Source organism: Ambystoma mexicanum, chromosome 1p, assembly GCF_040938575.1.
Source record: "Ambystoma mexicanum isolate Mex_15411 chromosome 1p, UKY_AmexF1_1, whole genome shotgun sequence".
NCBI lineage: Eukaryota > Metazoa > Chordata > Amphibia > Caudata > Ambystomatidae > Ambystoma > Ambystoma mexicanum.
Window position 1 is genome coordinate 681,805,604 of NC_090921.1, and position 17,059 is coordinate 681,822,662.

The following is a 17,059-nucleotide window of genomic DNA, read 5'->3' on the forward strand; positions in this document are numbered from 1 at the left end:
AACGAAACACCTTTCTTAGTGCCCGTATAAGTTTCATCGTGAATCTTGGTGTGCAAATGCCGTCTATTTCGCGTACATAAAAATTGTCCATGTTGCATGCTTTAATTTATTCACTCCAATGTTCTACAACTCTTGACCCAAGAATCCGCACACTTCATATTGCGTACCTCAAAATTGCAGCATACCATCATAAAAAAAATGTCACTTCCAGCTTCTAAATGTTCACCTGTTCAGGCAACGACCATTTATTATTATTTTTCACAGCAGCTGCACCATCTGGCTGTGCATTTAACACGATCATCTTGGCAGCGGGCACGGTTTAAAACAACTTTAACAATACAGCCTTGGAACCACTCATAAGGTTCCATATCAGGAAACAAATGCTCGCCAGTTCCGTGAACGTCATCACGTTCAGTCACGTTTAGAGGGGCCTTTCCTCTGAATACTTCTCCGAACACGGTGAGCAGAATCATGGCGCCGGGCCCCTACTTCTGCGTTCCAGCCCAACTGGTAAACTGGAACGCAAGCACAGCAAGGCTTGCCAAACGCGCGCGCCACCAACAGCCTCGAGGGGCCCTTAATTAGACCCATATCTTGTCCGCCCATGATTCCCCACAGTACCTTAAAATGAGTGGGCTGCAATTCTCCAAGTTTCTGTATATTCTTTTTTTTTTCAATTTGCCGGCGCTGCCTCGCGCATAACACAGCTGCTGCACAATTTCTCCAGTATGTAACCAGACAAATGTGTACACATCTTCTGGCTGCCTGCACACTCCTATGCAGGTCTTATACCACTTGTGGGCTCACGCTTTGCCTCTGCTCATCTCATGGACTCCGCTGGCTCTTCCATGACCGGTCTTCCATGTGAGGGCTCCTCTCATCTCTGCCTTCACACTTCCCTCTCCACCTTTCGTCAGGGTTCATTTTGCTTACAACTCGTTGCAAAATGATGTATCCTGCCTCCTGCAGGATCTACCCTGGGCCAGTAACAACAAGGAGCAGCTCTTTCACTGACTCAGACCTCATTCATACATGTGCAGGATACAACATAATGTATATTTTTGAGTCAGCTACAACACTTTGTTTGGAGTGGAGCCATCTCTTACCTATTACCTATTATCCGTATCGTGTTTCACAAATATTTGAAAGAAACTTAGTCATGGGTTAAATCCCTCCTATTACGTTAAAAGGACATTTCGTCAACAATATGGTGACCGTATTGCCTGCTCGTTCTAAGTGCTAATGTATTACTCAATGTGTTTAACCTTTTCTTTATGGTGTTTCTGTCACCTGGTTGTTCGCAAAACGTATGCAGGTACAATCATCTCTTGTATGCAAATGACCAATCTTACGTGTAGTGTATCCATGTTACTCACGAGAATTGTCCTTAAATCTTTACCAGTTTGTATTTAGAGTGTTCCATTCACAATAGTTGTTGATACGCTCTCTTATACATTGTGTGCATATTATTTAAAACGACTCAAAGAGTCACTCAAATACTAAATAATTAAATCTCCGTCTTAGGACTTGCCATAAAGTCCTTTTTTAGTGTTAAGATGCCTCGGAGCATACAGTCGCTTACCTCGAAAAAGTCACATTTAGGTCAAGCTTCCATGCGCACGTGCTCGTGATCGGTCGCCAGTTCCACTGAAGGGATTTGTTTACCGTGTGTTGCTGTGGGGACATAGAATAGTCCTGCGCTACTAGATGTGTGGATAAATAAGAATATTGAAATATGTGCAGTACGCAATATGAATTGAATATTGTTTAACATGTCGTTAAAATTCAATTGTTTTGTTTATGAATTTTGTAAATACATTCTTTTAGAAAAGAGCTCGGGAAACTTTGAGTTTCTGGGGGAAGGTGAGGAAATGGAGAGTACCTCTGAAGAGGTGCAGCTGAAAGTGGGTCTTCTTGGCAAGGTCCTTGATGTGAGAAGAGGAGAGCGAGGGGAGTCGAAGATGACAAGGTTTTTTGACTCACAGGAGGGTGAGGAGAGGGAGCCCATGAAGGGCGGCCAGAGTGTAGGAATGAAGGAAGGACCTGGGGTCCTAATGAGAGGGATCTCTGGCTTACTGGCATTAGGGCAGAGATCAATAGCAGTGCATCATGCCTCAGTAGCAGACATGCAGTCAGGAATGAGAGAGGAAGAGGAGGAGGCAGAGAATGGAAGCTTGAAGGAGAGCTGCGCGTGGACCTTCTTCCCCTGCCTCTTTTTTCCCCTGGCTCTGTCCACCTGGACTCCCATGGCACTCACATAACCCTCTGGCCCTCCCCCCTCCCCCTTTCCCTCGTACGTTTGTTTAGTGTACTTGCTTAGTAGGACCGTTTTTGTTTGTCATCCCTGTCCCCTCTCTCTCTTGTCTTGTTGAGGCTTGAAACACATTGCGTATAGGCACATTACAAATACCCAATAAATTATATATATTTCTGAGGCTTGTGGAATCTGCTTAGATCACATGCTGTGCATAGGCCGACATCTAGTGGAAGCTGCAGAGTATTACAGTTGGTTTTTCGAAACTCGAAAAAGGGCGTCGACACAGGACGTGCCAGTAATACTATCCCTAGTGTGACTCAAGCGTCTAGGACCCTCAGATTGTTTTTTTCCGCCATACTGGTCGGAAGCACTTCGCGGAGTTCCCTCGCCTTAGCCATACTTTTGCTAAATATTGTTAAATTTACCCATTTTCCACCCCAACGTCGAGTCACCGAACTTCCACACTCGACGCCGACCCGGAGAAGAATTCGACTGTCGACAGCTGCATGACGGATTTGGGCCTCGGAAGGCCTCTGGCCTTGGCCTGGGCCTTGGAAGGCCGCTGGCCTCGGCCCTGCAAGTAGGGAGAGTGGGGGGTGGACATACTCTACACTCTTTTGGTATATAGCTACATTTTTATATATTCCTACACTTACAAGCCCACTGCCACAAGGTGCGTATGGAGGGTACCCTTTTCCAATTCTGACCCAAGTGCAACCGCAAGTACACTTGGGTCGACAGGCACGCCACGTGCAATCTCTGCTTGCTGAGGGACCACCCCGAGGCGAACTGCAGAGCGTGTAGTAGGTTTAAACCCAAAACACTTAAGGACCGTTCGATCAAGCGTTGGGCCCACCACGGCAGGCGTCAAGAGGCCATGGCAGCGGAGTGCGCCTTCAGCGATGGCAGCGACGCCATGCTTTTGGACGGCGAGGGCATTATGGTGTCGAAAGACAGCCGAGCGCAAGTCTCCGACCTCGGAAGGTCATCCGGCAGGGCGGCTATGGGGAAGACCCCCGGCAACACAAGCGCTTCCCACAGCACTTCCACAAAACACATGAAGTCCAACCGGGACTCGACGCGCACGTCGAGTTCTCAGAAAGAGGCACATAGAGAACGGTCCGAAATGGCGTCCTCTGGGCGTTCTCGATCAAGATCGCCGCATGACTCCGGGCAATCATCCACTGTTGCCAAGAGTGCCTCGCTCCCCAAGGTAACGGAAGTCGATCGTCGGAGGACGAAGCCGACTTCCATCCCCAGACCGCACTCCAGGAGTCGGCGCCCGCAGACCGCGTTACGGCCGCCCCCGAGCCCCTACCTCCACACTCGAAGGATAGGGACACTACCCCAGAACCTCGACGCCAGGCGCCGAAAGGCTCCGAAGGGGCAAAAAAACAGGGAAAACACTCTTCCACTCACGGGGAGGGGGAAAACAGCAAAGGAAGCAGCCTCTGCTTACTTCCACACCTTTAAAACACTCCACTCCTCATAAACAGACAGACAAGTCCAAGTCTTCTGCTATCACAAAGACCCCTGCTCAGGCCACCAAGTCTAGTCAGGATAAGTCAGAGAAACTTACAGAAAGAGTCATTCCCAGTTCTAGAGAATGGTCTAGTGATGACATAGACAGGGTCATGTCAAGGATGTCATCATTGGCAGATTTTTACACTAAAAACCCTCAACACTTTCTCTCTTATACTCCCGACGGGTCAGCACCCTCAGGCTCTAAGGATCCTATATCTCCAAGTAAAAAGTCCTGGTTTGAAACACCAACACAGTCTTCGGACCCCTTCTATGTATAGCCCTACTCTCAGTATCAAGGAGAGACATCCTTTTTTGAGGATCCAGATTTGGGCATGTTGGAAGAACAAACTGGTACGGGCTACTATGGGGATGATGAGGACCAAGAAGAGGATGAGGACGACCCGGAAACCTACAGAGTAGATTCCCCGGTAGAGAAGGAACCCCCGGTTACCGACTCCCCTGTCGACAACCAACCTCTCCTAAATGAAGTTCCGTCTCGAGCAGCTGAACATTTCCACATTGACACCCAGGGTGCTCAAGAGGATAGGGACTTTGCTGAGGAGTTAGTGGGAGAAAGGAGGCCTGTTGCTCAGGCCATCCCCTTCCTAAAGTCCATTCAGAGAAGAATAGATCCTTCACTCGTAAATCCTAACCTCACCAGGGCAGTGAATCCCAGGATTGAGAAACTTTTCAGGGCAGCCCAATCAGACCCACTGTATATAAGGGGGCATCTGAAGCCGGACTCCCTGGTTGTTACAAACACCCGAAAGAGGGCTGGAACACCCTTGTCATCGTCTGAAGCTCCTCCCGAGAAGGAGAGCAAGAAACTGTATGGTTTGGGCAGGAAAGTAGCCTCCACTTCCGCCTACCAGGCAAGGATTGCCAACTCCACCACCCTGTTGGCCAGCTACAACTGCCATCAGTGAGAAGAAGTTGCGGCACTCATAGACTCCGCCCCAGAACCCTTAAAGAGCCAGTTGGCACGAGTTTCGGCGGAGGGAAGAGCCGTGTCCAAGTGCATTTTAAAAGCAACCTTTGATGCCGTGGATAACGCCGGCAGATTGGTAGCAGAAGGAACTGTTATCAAGAGACACGCTTGGTTACGGCAGTCTGGATTCAAGGCTGAAACCCAAGCATCATTGTTAGATAAACCGGTGGAGCCGGATCAATTGTTTGGTAAGGCGGTCGAGGACGCGCTAAAAAATGCGAAGGAAGAGTATGAAACACACAAATCCCTAGGCCAACTAAGCAATAAACCCCCTAATCAAAGAGGGAATGGCAATTTTCGTCGCCCACGCGGCCAAAATTCCCAGAGAGGATCTAACTATTCCCAGGGGCAGGGTACACCGTGGAGCAATTATAACCAACAGTCTACCCAGGGTTACGGCAGGGGTAATAAAAGAGGACGTGGAAAAGGTAGAGGCAGCCCCAGTAGAGGAGGCGGCACACCTCCACCAAAACAGTGATGCTCCGTTCAGGGTCCCTTCTCACGCAACCCCAGTAGGGGGATGCATTTCCAACTTCACCCAAGCTTGGGAAGGGATCACATCAGACAGATGGGTGCTGTCCACAGTATCCGCAGGGTACTGCATAGAACTGTTAGAGCGTCCCCGAAACCATCTTCCACGACAAAAAATACATTCTTTGGACCACCAGAAGATCCTCCTCGAGGAGATCGTCAATCTGCTAGCAAAGGACGCGATAGAACTCGTCCTGGGACATCAGGTAAACAAGGGTATTTATTCAACTTACTTCCTTGTGCCAAAAAAAGATCTGACAATGCGCCCAGTATTGGATTTACGGCCTGCAAACAAGTATGTCAAGCCCCAAAAGTTTCGCATGACTACTCTCCAGGAGGTAATCCCCCTACTAAAAAAGGGGGATTACATGGCAACATTGGACATGAAAGATGCCTATTTTCATATTTCCATGTTCCCAGCGCACAGAAAGTACTAGCGCTTCAAGGTGGACAGTCGGCACTACCAGTTCAAGGTACTGCCCTTTGGGATAGCTTTGGCTCCAAAGGTATTCACCAAGGTACTGGCGGTGGCGGCAGCACACCTACGCAGGGAGGCAATCCCGGTGTACCCTTACCTGGACGACTGGCTCATCACGGGGGAGACCCCAGTAATTTGCAGAGCAAACATTTAAAGGACAATCGACCTCCTCTTCGAATTAGGCTTCTCAATCAACGAGAAAAGTCAAGCCTGGTGCCAAGCACCTCCAAACAGTTCCTAGGAGCAATCCTAGATACTCAAGAGGGGTTGACCTTTCCTTCCGAGGAAAGAATTAGGAATATACTGCTGCAAATTCCGCAATATCAGTCCGGTCGCCAGATAACGGTACGCAAAGCAATGCGTTTGCTGGGCATGATGGCGTCATGTATTTACCTGGTCCCCCACGCGCGCCTGCGCATGCGTCCCATGAAGGAATGGTTGGCGAAACAGTGGTCTCAGGCAAGTGGTCAGTGGGACGATCTAGTGGTCGTTTCGCCAACACTTGTACAAAGCCTTCACTGGTGGACAAGAGAGAATTTGTCCAAGGGGAAACCCTTTTACAATCCTGAGATACAGGAGGTAGTCACAACCGATGCATGCCTGACAGGGTGGGGAGCTCACCATCTCCACCACACAGCTCGGGGTCTCTGGTCGCACTCGGTGGCCAAGAATCACATCAATTTGTTAGAGCTTCTGACAGTATTCAGAGCACTTCAAGCTTTTGAGCCCTACCTGTTAAATCTATCAGTGCAAATCCGGACGGACAGCACTACAGTCATGTTCTACCTGAACAAGCAAGGAGGGACTCGTCGCCAAATCTGTCCAAGCTTGCCCAGAAAATCTGGATGTGGGCACTCAGACGGAACATCTTCCTGTCATCGCAACATGTTCCAGGGGATCTCAATTCCCTAGCGGATGCTCTGAGCAGAGACCCCCTCCCAGAGGAACACGAATGGGTTCTACACAGAGAAGTCGTAGAAGATATCTTCTCTCAGTGGGGTTTCCCCACTATAGACCTATTCGCCACAAGCGAAAACAGACAATGCCCATGATTTGCATCCAGGTTCCCCCAACTAGACTCCCAGGGAAACGCCCTGTGGATGAACTGGTCAGTGATGTTTGCGTACGCTTTTCCACCAACTCCTCTAATCAGGAAGGTGGTCAACAAGATGAACAGAGAATCGATGACGCTCGTCCTAGTTGCTCCCATGTGGGCAAGACAACCGTGGTTCCCACACTTACGCAGATTGGCTGTGTGCGAACCCATCAAACTTCCGGGCTGGTACAACTTACTGTCCCACCACCAAGGTCAAACGGTGCATCCTCAACCCAACTCAATGAACCTGGCAGCATGGCTCCTGAGGTCATAGAGTTCGGACATCTCAATTTACCAAAGAGGTGTATGGACATCCTAAAGGAATCTAGGAAACCTAACACGAGGCACTGCTACTTTGACAAATGGAAGAGATTCGTTATCTGGTGCCAAAATAAACAAATCAACCCAGTTGATTGCAGTCCTTACACTATTGTTACATACATGCTCCACCTGCTGGATGCAGGACTGGTTTTTAACTCACTGAAGGTACACCTGGCAGCCCTGTCAGCATACACCACTTCCCATAACAAGGTTTTGTGGTGGAAAGTACCAGTAGTTAAAGCCTTCATGGAAGGAGTAAAGAGACTTCACCCTCCTATTTCAAACCCACCACCAGGATGGGACCTTAACGTGGTGCTATCTAAGCTCATGGGCCCCCCATTCGAGCCCATGCACAAAAGCAGTCTCAAACACCTGACTTACAAAACGGCCTTCTTAGTAGCAATTACATCTATAAGAACAGTCAGTGAAATTCAGGCTCTGTCAGTGCAAGATCCCTTCTTTACTGTCCATAAAGATAAACTGGTTTTACGCACACACCCTAGGTTCTCACCTAAGTTTATTTCCAAATTCCACATGAACCAGTCCATTGAGCTTCCGGCTTTCCTCCAAGACCCACAAAGCTCGGCTGAGGTGAAACTACACACACTAGATGTGCGTAGGGCGGTCCTCTACTATGTTAACAAAACCAGACTGCTAAGGAAAACAGATCAGCTGTTTGTCTCCGTAGCTACAGGCAGAGAGGGGGATCGCGTCTCTAAAGGTGCCATCTCTAAGTGGATTATTAACTGTATCCAGCTGTGTTACTCACTATCTGAAACAACTCTGCCTTTCACGCCTTGGGCCCACTCTACAAGAGGCATTGGGGCCACTCTGGCTTTCATTGCAAATGTACCTCTTGAAAACATTTGCAAAGCAGCTACTTGGAGCTCTATTCACACTTTTACTCAGCACTACTGCATTGACACCCATTCCAAGACAGATACACAAGCTGGGACAAGCGGTTCTAAGACATTTATTTGCTCATGACCCTTCTCATATCCCACCTCCTTCTTCAGGTACTGCTTGCTAATCTATGCACAGCATGTGATCTAAGCAGATTCCACAAGCCTCAGAAGGGATACATTAATCACCGTAATTGTATTTATGATGCTTGTATCTGCTTGGATTCACTTGCGACCCACCCTTCCTCCCCTCTGAGAGAAGGCGCATGGATGCTTGTAGTCTTACCTTTCTATCTATCTGCTTGGATTATCTGTACTCACGCTACTCCTCATGCTACCTCATGTCAGAAAAAATACAATCTGAGGGATCATGGGTACAGTGGACGTCACACTAGGGATAGTATTACTGGCACGCCCTGTGTCGACGCCCTTTCTCGAGTTTCGAAAAACAAACTGTAATACTCTGCAGCTTCCACTAGATGTCGGCCTATGCACAGTATGTGAATCTAAGCAGATACAAGCATCAGAAATACGATTACGGTGAGTAATGTATCATATATATATATATACGGTGGAGCCATGTAGTTATGGTTAAGTTGCTGTTTTCATAGGAAGAGCACTTTTTGGGCGGCTTGTAACTCGGCTCCCCCTGGACGAATCCTTACCAAAGTTTGCAAAAGAAGTTTGGTAAGGATTTGTCCAGGGGGCCCAAAGTTATAGGGGGGGTCCCAAAACGTCTTTTTTTCCCATAGACTGAATGGGGCAAAAACTTTGCGCACAGCTACAGGCCAAACCACTGGACGGATTGTCATCATTTTTGCAGCAGGGGCAGGGGCTTGTTCCCCAAGGCGTGCTTTTGTAAATTTTGTGAGAAATCCTACTGTAGTTTCCTTTAAAACGATCAAAAAGTAGCACTCTAAGAATTAGTGATATCTATGTCCGCTCTGCGGTCCCACATCTCTGTTCGCTCAGTGGAGCATATTTCTATTGGCTAATCTATGGCATGCTGCACGTCAAGATGTTGCGCTTTCACCGATTGGTTCTGCCACAGCGTCAAGTGCGTAGTATTCTTTTGATACGGCCGCCATGGTCATTTAGTTTTTGTGTTGTACGCCGGAATCCCCGCAAACAAACCCTTATGGAACACTGTGTCGAAAGGTAAGCATTACTTATATGTGGCAGTAGAAAGTGAAACCGTGCTCTATTCTTGTTACCACTATCGTACCGTGCAGTGAAACTTGGTAGGCAATGTACAACAAGTCCTTACTGCGTCTATGTAAAAAGCCACCACCAAAAGTACTGCGGTTAGACTGGCGTCCTATATTTTGGAATCTGAGGCAGCCACCTGCACCGTTTCGTAAACACAGCGTGTCTGCACGTGGTCGGGAGTACCGGTTCTCATGATTCACTGCTGATATGTTGTTGCAAAATGAGAATGTATTTGCGTTCGGAGTGAAGGTCAGTTCATTTTATTTCATTTTATCAGTAGGTGCTCAGTATGGCGCACATGTACCAACCCTCATACCGGTCAATTGTTTTTCGACCTTGACGTACAGGGAACGGAGACAGAAAGAATGTAGGGAGTCACAGTTTGTGAAACATTCCCTTTGATAAGTTATGCTTCAAAAAGGTTTGTGAAGCACATGAAATATCAGTTCCCAAGGACGTCTTCTTGCAAACAACTACTGTGTGGCTGCGGAGGCCGAAATGGAGGCGGTGCATATCATGTGAGCTTATTTTTCAGGCCTGTACACCAAACTGCCATTATTTACTTAGTCTGAAAAAAGAAAAATACTAGTAATGTATTTGCAAGTTTGTGAGCCGTTGAAATTTCAGATTGCACATTACCGCCCTCTGTACAATGTCACTACAATTTCCACTATTGCCTACAAAATGTATGTGCCATTGATATTTTTTTACCTATTATGCAGATTGTACATTGTCGCCGTTTGCAGGGAGTTAATACATTTCCCCATATAACATTAATTGTTTATAGAAATGTTATGTGTGACACCTTACATTTCCGCAAAGGCTTCGTCTTGATAGATCTTTTTTGTCATTTTCCCCTCAGCTACTTCCTTCCGTATTGCGAATGTCATGGATTGCAGTCCGAGTGATGGTTTTTTTAATCGTCAAGTGCAGCTATTCGTCACCGGTTGTATGTGCGTCATCATTGAATGGAATGACCGCATCGGACCTCTATGCCCGTACGCAGTTGTAGCAGTAAGGAGCAACATACCATACTTTCTGGTTTCGTAGTTCGCAGCCATTCATGTCGCCTTGTAAATCACTGTGACAGGAGTACGCCTACTGTGTCAACAATGCATAATTTAATTGTGGTATAACAACGACGTCACCATTGCCACTAACATTATAAGTAACATACCATACTTTCTGATGGGCTACATCACAGCGATTGACGCCGTCTTGTCAATGAATGTGAGAGGAAACCGACTACTGTGTCGCCACTGCATTCTGTGTGTGTGATAAAAACTGTGGCGCCAAGGCATGGTGACTGTGTGGGAAAACATCAACGTGACCGTCAAAATTAACATTTTCATTGTGCAGCAGAGACACAAACTTTCAATTTCTTCGCAACTGAGAAAAGGGCGATGATTTAGCGCGGTGCATTGTGAAATAAAAGTACCTTACTACTTTTTACATGTTAGTGTGTTTTTTACCCATTTCATGTTTCCCTTCACAATGTGCCATGCTACGTTGCAGGTTGTAGTATGTTCTTTAATAGGTGTCATTCACGGTACATAAGTCTTTATGGAATCCTTTGTTTACGCTGCCAAGGTACGTTATCCAGAACGCTATTGCATACCACTTGCTTTGGCAACCTAATACCCAGGGCCATCTATTATGCTTTCATGCCGTTAGGGTACTTTCTGTTACCCAGATGCCCCAATTACCAAGAGAAATTCTGCATGAAGACGCTATGTTGTCATATTTGGTATCTTTCTAAAAGTGGAAAAATTATATCAGGTCAGTGAAAGTATTTGCTGTACAGAAACGTTTCAAAAGCAATGCTTCTTTATACCTTCTCACTACACATTTGTTCACCCATTTCACTTTGTTACACTTACACAAAAATGTGTGCAAAGGTCAGTGGTAATGGTGTTGCTTGCAATAGTTCTGCCATTAGTGCACTTCACTTCACAGGGTTTAGTGTGATTTTGTCCACACATTAGAAGACTAATTATTTGCCTTCTGTACGCACATTTTTGCCAAACATATTCCCTGCATTTTCCACACATTTATGGAAAGGTCATTGAGCATGAACAAACACCTTTGTGTTTTACATGTGGTAGTGTTTTCATACTTCACAAGTGTCATGTACATAAGAAATCAACGGTACGCCTTTCGTCTCTGAAGGGTACCCTGTAGGTATGCTTACTGGCCACAGTGTCGGTGAGGTAAATACTGCCATTTACTGGTTGGGACAAAACATAGCATTGCAGTCACCATTTCCACCAGGCACTGGCTTTCTGTTAAAGGTGTTGCTGATAACCACACATTTCAGAACGAATGCAAATCTTCTTTGCCCACTATGGTCGCACGTTTTCCTTTTTTACTTTCTGGCAGCCGTAATGGAAAGCAGCAAAAGACTTTCTATGCAACGGCCGCCTTCCCTTTCCATGGTGGCCATCTTGGAAAAGGATTTCTTTTCTTCATTCGGGAACGCCGGAGGCATTCTGGTTGCAGACAAAAAATCCTTTTTTTTGGTGCAATGGGTTAGTGCCGTAAAATCTGTATTGGTAATGGCATTCATCCCCCATTTTTTTAGGGTGCAATGGGTTTTACTGATTCAAAGACCTCGGTATGCACTCTTGCTTCTATTGTGGTTCAAACTTACCCTGTTGAGTTGTGAACGGGAATTGTTTCAGTTACAAGTTCGTACAACAATATACAATGTCCTTCCGCAATATCAACGACTCACCCATGTTATTGTGAAGTGTGTATGAGTTCTGCACCATGTGGCCATGCTGTGCTACAGCATATGGTACTGTGCAATTCGTAGAAAGATGGGCAGTGAAGTGAAATGTTGCTTTACAGTATGCTCATGTGTTACTATTGGAATCCTTCTAAATACTCAATAAAAATATTGGTCAACTTATATTATACAGTACTGTCAACCTATGCAAATCATTCAAAAAACATTTCTCAAAGGGACATTATGGTTACGTTGCCCTACTAAAAAGTCCAAAATTCACTGCAAAAAAAACTTTGTTAAAGGGACGTTATGGTTAAGTTGCCCTATTAAAAACGTATGCCATTCTGTACAAAAACTTTGTAAAAAGGATGTTATGATTACAAGTAAAATCTAAAAACCCCTGAAATTCGGAAGTTATGGTAGGCTAATCACCCACTTTTCCCATCAGCACTCTTCACTGCTTCCACTACCACCCCGAACATAAAAGATGCCATCACTGACGCCATCACATCTTTAGCCCCTTTCTTTTATGTCAGCTAAGCAACCATAACTCGCGCCACCACCGTGCACTGCTAAGACTAACACCCAGGATATCAAAGATTACATGACAAATGTCATTGATGACATCACTGATGACATCAAATGCCTGGCTTACTTGTATTGTGTCATTGAAAAATCTAGGCCAGGTGGTTTTCTTCAATAACAATCAACATATAAAAATTGAAATGGTGCTGTACATGAAAACGTTAACCTTCTCATATGTTCTTAAAGTACATGCCTTGGGGTCTGCTCTCAGATCATGGTACACATGCATGGGACAATAGGAGGCATCCATCACAGACTTAATGTGCATACAGGGAGATACACTTTAATACCATTAACATTTTCTGATGATGCTCTTTCTTTCTTCCTTCATTTACCTTCCCTGTGTGTGCCTCTAATTTGTATGCATTGTGGTTCTTCATATGTATTGTTTCTACTACCACAAATGTATATGCAGTCTTGCATTGTTAGCTAGTTATTGCATGTTTACCATTACATAAACACCCCTCACATCTTGCTACCAACATAATACTCACAACCCCTTGCAGGTAGGCATTTTTAATTGGCATTATTTTCATACGTGATGTCATCAGTGATGTCATCAATGACATTTTTCATGTCATCTTTGATATCCTGGGTGTTAGTCTTAGCACTGCACGGTGGTGGCGCGAGTTATGGTTGCTTAGCTGACATAAGAGAAAGGGGCTAAAGATGTGATGGCGTCAGTGATGGCATCAATGACGTGTGTTGGCATCTTTTATGTTCAGGGTGGTAGTGGTAGCAGTGGAGAGTGCTGATGGGGAAAAATGGGTGATTAGCCTACCATAACTTCCGAATTTCAGGGGCTTTTAGATTTTACTTGTAATCATAACGCCCTTTTTACAAAGTTTTTGTATAGAATGGCATAGGTTTTTAATAGGGCAACTTAATATATATTTATATATTTCTTTCTTTCTTTGTGACTGTGCCTGTCATCACCAAAATGGTCCAACAGCACTGAGGCTATGGACCCTATAGTAAGGCATGAAGACACCATGCAGTACAAATATCCCCTAACTGTGCAGCCGCTGCATGTGCCCTGTGTGCTCAAAACACTGATGCAATATTACCCTTCCTCCGTCCCATGTTAAACCAGCTGAGAAAGTTAAACGGGAGATGTGCATTAAAACGAGACAACCTAAGGGAAGGGAGCACAATGTACAGAGTTAATAAAGTAAATAGATTATGTTTGGCCCTCAATTGAAATTAGACAATGTTTTTGTTCTGGGTAGTGCTTAAGGCCACCTCACAGCACTGAGGGGTGGGACGGGAATCCTGGTGGCTGCAGGCCAGTAATTTTAGCACCATTGTGCCCCAAGAGAGCACTAAACGTCCCCTCGGCCTCAAACAGCTACGATGGCCAGTTCTATCAGAGGGTGAGCCTAAAGACACTGCAGATCAGGGTGGCTTTCAGTGGCCATGTTCCATGCTCGCGACAAAGGCCCGAGGCGGCTGCCTGAGCAGCCATTGTACCATGCTGACACACATTTTAAGGATTCATGGGTTGTTGTGCAATCTGGGCACCTTTTTATTTTCTTTTGGGAGTGATCTATATTTAAATCACCCCTTTCGAACCCCATTGTCTGAACTGCAGTTAGTTCAGCAGGGTACATTGCAGTCCCCAGACAGTTTTTAGGCCCAGAATGGAGCGAATGGGCATGGAAACTGTCACATTAATCATGAAACACACACCGACTGCAAGCGCATGTACGTTTATTCTTACAACAGGACCCCACTTTCTTTCTGCTTCTCCCCACCGCCACTCTCCTCTCAGGAAGCCTGAGCCACAAATGCCAGATGCCTTGATGGAATTCGGCCGTGCCAGCTTGAGACTCACTTCTCCCACCAGGACATAGAGGAGAGAATAAATGCATTGGATTAGAACAGAAAAGTAAACTACAGAAAGAAAAAGGTAGAAAGGGTGGGGCAGGAGCACATTAAAATGATTGAAGTGAAACAACACAACAACGAGAACCTCACAGCATGGGAGCATACGCTCAGGACTAGTCATAGGCGTGATTCTTAGCCGGCATACTCATGCTTTGCATGGCTCTGGTTTGATTCATAAATGGGGCTTAAGCTGAAGTCATATGGTTACCATGTCCTTCCCTGTTGATCCCACTCCCAAGTACAACCTTGGATAAAGTGCTCAGCCAGGGTTCCTCTCCCCCAGATCCACAAATGTCTTTTTGGTCTGGATGACGAAAGGTCTGACTCTCTCCCTAACCTACCTTTGTGTTTAGCAATCCTAGTCAAGTTCCAAATAGAGCCATCCTCTAACCTCACAGCATTAGATACAACTTCAACCACCTTATTGGTATCAGAGACCTTGGATTCACTGTTGGATGTAACGCAGCCTTTCTTCCCTCTGACCCACTCCCCAGGAAACCAATCCTGCCTCTGCCTTCGGTCTCCCCTATAATGATACCTAATGTATCTCTCTTGTGCTTGTTAAAACCTTCCCCTCACAACCTGGTCCATCACGGTACCCCACTAGCAGTGTATTTACCCTCCTTGGTTAATTATGTGTTGAGGTCCCTTCCCTGAAATAGGCAGAATGGTGAAACATCCTTGGATGTATTGGGGGCTGATCTTACATTCCAAACTAAGTCCCTGGGCACCACATACACATCCAGATGGTTCCCTATTGCTTGTTCGATAGCCCCCACAATTACTCTGTTAAGTCTATCTACCAACCCATTAGATAAGAGGTGAACTTTCACTTGATTCTTTTTTTGTATTTTTTTAAAAAAAATGTAAGCATACTCTGCCACCTCCTTTCCCTTAACCTGGGTCCTATTATTACTCGCTATCTGGAGGGTGTACCCTTCTCTCCTGAAGACTTGTTCCAAGAACTGTATGATGTCATTACATGAGGTGCATTTGACACCCTTTACCTCTGGCCATTTTAAAAATAGGTCAACCATCACAATTACGAATTGTGATCTTTCTCCCAATGCGTAGCATAGTCCTAATATATCAATGCCTAGTCATTTTTCTTCCCCATCGGGGGTGGACTGGTACACAACACTTGTTTCTGCAGTTTGTTGATCTTGTCCTAATTAGAACACGGCCAGCGTTTTCTCATTATGCGCACTACAACTGTATCCACCCCCCTTTGCATCTTCTGTTTAGTTGCCCAGAATGTCCCTTGTGTGCCCTTTGTATTAATTTGTTCTTTAATTTTGTGGGCATGACTAGTGTCTGGCCGCATAACAACATTTCTCCCTCAAGCGATCACTGGACCTTAACCCCTTAAGTGCCAAGGACGAGTATGCGTGCCCTTTTTATGCATAGACTTGCATTATAGCCTGGCACTTTCCTCCCACTAGGGGAAATCCTTGTCACTGATGTTCCCCTTCCTCAGCCAGCTGACCTGCATCCACTTCCTGACCCGAACCAATAGTGGGCCTGCCTCAAGCTTCTTCCACCATATTTCTTTAGTGACAGGGGAATCAGAATCTTGGACCGGGTTGCCAATGTCACTCACAAGGACATTGGCTTTATGCAGCATTATCCTCACCAAGATGCAGCCATTCCTAAAGAAGCTTGCACTTCATCTTAATTAGTAGACCTAGGTACATCCCTAATGCCCCTCATGTCATCTTTTTTGGGCTTGCACCCCTTGATGTTATTTTTTGACCTAAATATTCTACATCCTAAGCACTAAGTCTACCCTTAGTAAGTTCTGTCGTTAAGCCCTTGTCTTTTAACCTGCTCAGAACAGTATACAACTAGTGGTCATGTGCTTCTCGTTCCTGTGTCAAAATGCCATCTTGGTATACTAGTGTCCCTTGGATCCCTTTGGGGGCGTCGCTCATAACCCTGTGGGACACTGCTGCTGCTAGTCCAGAGGGCATATTCCGATATTGGTATAGACCAAATGGTGTTATAAATTAGGTCAGTTACTGGCCACCAGGGCGTGCACGGATGTACGTCTCCTCCATGTGAGCTCTGCCCTGAGGTCCCAAAAAGCCACGGGTCCCTCCCCGGTCATGGAAACTGTGTGAACCCGGTCGCGAAGGGTGGCCTCGACGTCCTGAGAGAAAATCCAATCAAAATCAGACATCATTTCATAGAGATATGTGAGAAGTAAACTTACAATAATTAGCTACGCAACAGGCCTGCAACGTACGGACATAACAGTACGCCGCAGCTTGATCGCCGCTCAGGGTTAGGAGTTGGAGGAGCCTACTTTGAGGAGGAGTGCCTATCGGCAACGCCACCCCCTTTGCGACCGACTCTTGTCGGCAAAGATTGCAGACAATTGGCCCCTCCGGCCCCTGAAATGAACACAGCTGAAATGGCTCTGGCTGCAGTACACAGAAGCGCAATCAAAGCGGTGATGACCTAGAGAATGCTGCATTGCCCTCTGTAATAACGAGAGGTTTGTTCCACCACCTTCCGTGACCGTGACTTGACTTCCCATGGGAACAACCGAAA

The 17,059-nt window shown here is 46.1% G+C and overlaps 1 long non-coding RNA gene across 1 annotated transcript; it reads left to right on the plus strand.

The window, feature by feature from the left end:
- Positions 1–441: 441 nt before the first annotated feature.
- Positions 442–10,758, plus strand: LOC138579435 (uncharacterized). Its single transcript, XR_011304007.1, has 2 exons — positions 442–510; positions 10,169–10,758. It is a non-coding gene; the product is annotated as an uncharacterized lncRNA (long non-coding RNA).
- The last annotated feature ends 6,301 nt before the right edge of the window (positions 10,759–17,059 follow it).